This window comes from Bactrocera tryoni, unplaced genomic scaffold (genome assembly GCF_016617805.1).
Source record: "Bactrocera tryoni isolate S06 unplaced genomic scaffold, CSIRO_BtryS06_freeze2 scaffold_25, whole genome shotgun sequence".
NCBI lineage: Eukaryota > Metazoa > Arthropoda > Insecta > Diptera > Tephritidae > Bactrocera > Bactrocera tryoni.
Window position 1 is genome coordinate 28606370 of NW_024395977.1, and position 5997 is coordinate 28612366.

Below are 5997 nucleotides of genomic sequence, written 5' to 3' on the forward strand. Positions count from 1 at the left end.
GGAATTCTATGTTTCTGCCAGGAATAAAGGGATGTTAAACTTATTCCAGTGTGAGAGCGCCTCAAAATTAGCGTTTTTATAACATTTTCCATTATGGCCAGATTGAACAAAATTACAATTTTTGGGCATTTATCAACCCAATACCCAACATTTAGTACGAATAAAAATGACTAAGTAGTGGTTATTTATTATATGGGAAAACAATTTAAATCTTTTTAAAGAGTATTATAACAACTGACTTTTGTCCTTTCAATACCTAATAATAGAATTTAAGCTTGTTAGCTCTCAATCATTAAATGTTTTTAGTCATTTTCCATTGAAAATAATACTATGATGCTCCAAATTACAAAACATTTCATCAAATATCTTTAAATTTCACAAATTTATTTAATTTTCATTGTTTTACATTTTTTATAAGTTGTCTTGAACGACGCAACAAATCCTTCCATTTACATATTTTTTTGGTAAGACTTCAATCTGGCCATCGCTCGTTTCCAATTGCTATACGTCAAAACCTCCTGAACTCGATCAACTGTCAAAGTTTGGGTGGTTTTGACGTTTAGCAATTGTTCCCTCACTTCCAGTGAGAGTGGAGTTAAACATCTCTTTATTGAGCTGAGAAATATTTCATTCGTTGAGTGCATGCGTAGATGAATAAATGCATACGTGTCTCATATAAATATATGCATGTTGCATATGTATGTACATATGTAAATATTCATGTTCATTTTATTTGAATATATAGAACTATTAACAATTAGCGGACTGTATGTGTTTTTAAGATATTTCTTTTTTTATCTTAGTATACCCTGAACAGGGTTTATTAAGTTTGTCACGAATTTTGTAACACCCAGAAGGAAGCGTCGGATACCCTATAAAGTATATATATAAATGATCACTATCCGTCCGTCCGTCCGTCTGTCTGTATATATACGAACTAGTCCCTCAGTTTTTAAGATATCGTTTTGAAGTTTTACAAACGTCATTTTCTCTTCAAAAAGCTGCTCATTTGTCGGAACGGTTGATATCGGACCACTAAAACATATAGCTGCCATACAAACTGAACGATCGGAATCAAGTTCTTGTATGCAAAACTTTCACATTTGACAAAGTATCTTCGCAAAAGTTGGCACAGGTTATTTTCTAAGATAATAATGTAATATACGAAGAAATTTAACAGATCGGCTTACTATAGCATATAGCTACCATACAAAATTAACGATCGAAATCAAGTTCTTGTATGGAAAACTTTTGAATTTGGCAAGATTTATTCACGAAATTAGGTATGGATTATTTTCTAAAGCAACAATGTAATCTCCGACGAAATTGTTCAGATCGGCTAACTATAGCTGCCATACAAACCGAACGATCGGTTGTTAATATGTAGAATATAAGTAAATAAAACACAAGATTTGGGTTAATTTATTTTTATTTCCCTGCTATGTAGGGCAGCCGTTCGCAACGATCAAGTTATTACAATTAACTTTTCGGTGCTGCACCTGTTACCTATCAAATCTACTTGCCATCACCTCACGTGGACTGCCGCATGATTCCATAATGCTGATTCGGCAATTCCCACGGTTCGGGACTGTTGGTGTCGTTTGCTACTGGCAAGCGTTTCCGTTGTTATGTCTGCAATATGAGCCTCGCACCTTGGATGCTTTTGCTTGCGTTTCAATCACAGACATAACTGCACCTGTTGTTGTGGGCTACTGTGATATGTTAACTACTACTCCGCTAAAAGTGGAGACGTCCACGGCTTCTTTAAGAACGTTGCCTAATATTGCACTACTAACGTTGCGCTTTCGGCGCTTGTTGATTATGTGGGCTAGTAAGGCAATGACAAAAAAGGCAATTGTAGATGCGTAAGCCATTAGCCATCTAGACAATTGAACTTTCAGAAAGCCCTTCAATGATACGATGTGTCTTAGGTTTTTTTGGTTGAAATTATGCAAGTACGGAAGCGATAATAATGTTGTATGATTGGTCAGGTTTAAAAATTGTGCGGGCGCGGCTTCTGGATAAGCACATACCATTTTCCACCAGTTAGTGTAAGTAGTACCATTAATAGTCACATTTTCTGTAAACTTAATAACAATCGTTCCATTCAACGTTATGGCATCAGAATTCCCTTCATGAACTTCCATCAATTTATCGTTCGTAATGATCAAGCCGTTGTCAATTTCCTCTATTGGTTCGATGTGATCTGCTGTAACGGTTTGACAGTATGTGGGCTTTTGGCTTAGTAGATTAAAAATACAAGAACTTTTTCTACTTGACATTTGACAGAATATGGTTAACATTGAACTTTTACAGTTAACAAGCTGTTGATATTTACTATTACATTTTGATATTATATTAGTTTCTATCATAATTACTTTAGAATTTTTTACAACTGGCTTGATTCGTATTTTCTTACAATTTTGTTCAACTATTGGATATTTATTTTATAAAATGTTATTATTATCTTGTAAAATTTTCAATTTAGAAACTGTTAGTAAATCGCTTACTGTTATATTTGTAGAGTGCTCTATCTATCTATCTACTCTTTTATTTCGTCTATCAATGCTCTGTTTCTTGCTGATATCAATTCAAATAAGTTTTCAGTGTAACGTTAATGCACTTTTGTAGAGCTAATTATTTTATTTACAGTGTCAGTTAATTGATTTATCTTTACTTGAAATTGGCTATTGATATAGATCTGTTCGTCATTCGCTTCAATTAAAGATTCTGTCCGTGTTTGAAGTTGGTTAAAGTCATCGAAATCGAGAGGTTAAGGAGAAGGTTAATATTACGAGAGTGTCGGTAATGAATTCTTAATTGGTTAAGTTTAGGTGGTGAATTAAGTTATGTATTGACGGTAGATAGCAACATCTCCCTCCGATATTGGTATGTATATTGAATTAGTATAATTTAAAATTTCCAACCGTGCTAATGCAGTAAACAGCAGGGTCAGGAGACTAATGAGAAAAACAAAATTTTTCTTAGATTACTTTTATGGATTTTTTTGCCGTTAATTAAAACGGTTGTGCCCAAATCCCTTTCTACTACTTTTTCTGTGTACAGTTTGCTTAATTTGTTTCCTAATCTTTTGCTAGATTTAAGAAAGACTTTTTCACCTGGTTTAAAAATTTTGGTTTGCCTATGTCTATTATGGTAATTAAGTTCGGAGTTTTGTGCTTTTATTAGGAGGTTTTTAATTTCGTCAAGGTATTTTGATGAGGCAGAATGAATCACGTCAATAGGTCGTTGTCCAGTTACTGAATGTATCGTCCTATTGTACTTGTAGGCTGCGAGTAGAATAAGATCATTAGTGTCATTAAGTCCCTGGCTTAGTTTAATACAAAGACTAATTTCGGAAAGAGTTCCGTGAAATCGTTCTACCTGTCCATTTGTTGTTTGTGCTATGATGTGGGGGTTTCGTAAATATCGAAATATTGAAATGATCTTTAAGCAGACATTTTATCGTAACGGAATTCAGCGATTTTTCGTTATCACAAACAAGGCTTTTGGTATCTTTGAAAAAATTCATAATTCGTATTAAGGGTTCTTTGATGTCTATTATTTCCCTAGATGAAATTGATTGAACTATTGAAAATATCGAAAACTTATCTATGCATGTTAGATAATGTTTATTGCCTGTAGATGCAGAATTTCTCCGGATCTGTTGGGTATTGGGGTTTTTCTCATTTCAGGATTTGGAGGATGGCGCTGATATTAGATTCCTGCAGTTAAATATAATTTCCTTTAACATTTTTCGCATGTTTGGAAAATAGTATTCCCTTAATATTTGCATAATATTTTCTTTGAGAGACCCTTGTGCTCTATTATGTTCCGTATGAAGAATTTCTTTCTGATCATCTTCGTTAAAGATGTCAGTGACCAAAGATTTTGTATGAACGAATTTTACTGATGGAAAGATGCTTTTAACATTGTTTTGAATTTTTCCTAAAACAGATAGGTCACATAACAAACCATTTGTAACATTTGGGTTGATGCAGCTGATCAAAAATTTCGTCTATATTTTGAAAAATAATGTGGTGTCTAATTCGTGATTGAAATATAATTTTTGTAGTTTTTGAATTTGTATCCCCACATTCAAGGATAATCTGATTTAAAAATTAATTTATCGGATTTATAACTGTGGAAATTACTACTGTGGATGAATTTTCGCTGTGAACGGTTTCGTCGCCTGAGCTGGGCGTATCCTTGTCTTCTAAACTGTTTATGTGTTGCCTTGACAACGCATCTGCGACAACGTTTTCTTTGCCGGGTTTGTAATGAAATTTAGGGGAGAACTCCTCTCCAAAGGCTCTAAGCGGTTGGTGATCAGTGAATATGTTAATATTATTTGCTCCATATTTGTTTCTTAATTTTCGAAGAGACCAAACTATCGCGAAGAGTTCTCGCTCATTCGTTGCATAGTTTTCTTCAGTTTGCGTTAATGTTCGTGATATCAAAGTGATGAGTCTGCCTCCTTGTGAAAGTACTGCACCCAAGGCGTGTAAAGACGCATCTGTAGTTAAATCAAAAAGATTTTCGTAGTCAGGATAAAGAAGAAGTATGTCTTCTAAAGATAGAATATCTTTGATCTTTTGAAACGCCTCATGAGCTTCGTTGTCGAAAGTAATTTTTATGTCCTTGGACATGTTAGTACTACATTTTCTCCTCGTAGATATTTCGTGAGAGGTTTCGCTGTTAATGCGTAGTCTTTTAAAAATTGCCTGTACTAGCCAGACAAACCTAAAAAGGAACGCAATGCACGAAGTGTTTTCGGAACTTCGTAACCAACTATGTCTTTTACCTTATCTTTGGAGGTTCTAATCCCGTCTTTTGAGACAACAAATTCTAGGAATTCAACGTCTGATTTAAAAAGTTGGGTCTTTTCTAAGGAAACTCTCATGTTGGCTGAATATAATTTTTCCAATACTCGGCTGACGTCTTGCAAGTGCGTTTTATAATCATTGGAAAATACAATAATGACATCTATGTAAACGTGACAAGTCTTTCCAATTTGCTCTCTCAGTATGTCATCTATTGCTCGTTGAAAAATGCTAGGACCATTTTTCAACCCAAATGGCAACCTACAAAACTCGTACTTTCCGTTGTCCTCGGAAAATGCAGTTTTTTCCCTATCTTTTCGGCAAGTGTAATCTGGTGGACCCCAGATTTCAAGTCTATTGTCGTAAAAATTGATGATTTCCCCAGATTTGAAAGAATTACGGATGTGTCAGGAATCGTGTATTTGTCGCAAATAGTCTTTTCGTTAAGTTTCTTGAAATCTATGACCATTCGAAGTTTTTTTTTCCCTGGGTCATCTGTTCCTTTCTTGTGAACAACTCATATTGGACTATTGTATGGTAAGCGAGATGGTCTAATGATGCCGTCTCGCAGAAGATAATTTACTTCCTTGTTAACAAATTCAGACGCTGCCATAGGATATGGATAAGATTTAGAGTAAACTGGATCGCTGTTAGTTGTTCTCATGGTTGCTATGATGTTTGTATTTAACGACAATGTCTCGTTCGGATCAGAAAATACGGCTGCGTATTTCGCCTTTTGTCGTTCAACATCTCCTTTTAAAACTACGTTATTAACGTTGCTACAAAGGAAATACATTAATTTTTCTAAGCACCTTTATAAAAAAGAATTCCTTTCTTTATGTCCAGCTTCGCATCGATTTTCCTAAGGAGGTCATAGTCAATAATACCGTCAAACCTGATAAGGGTATGTAAAATAGAAAAATCGAAACTTGAATTGAAAATGTGTACGGTGCATTTTTCTGTAACTTTATCTACCCCGTGAATAGAGCTTACTAAAAATTGGGACGTAAAGGGTTTTATACCCCTCCAGTTTGCTGGTTTTAAATCATTTTTCGATACACCGGTATCAACTAAAAATTTCCGTGATCTTCTTTGAAATGTCCTGCTAACCTATGGTAGCAAGGACCTACCTCTAAAAAATTTATCTCATCTGAAATTTTTTCTGGATTTTCAT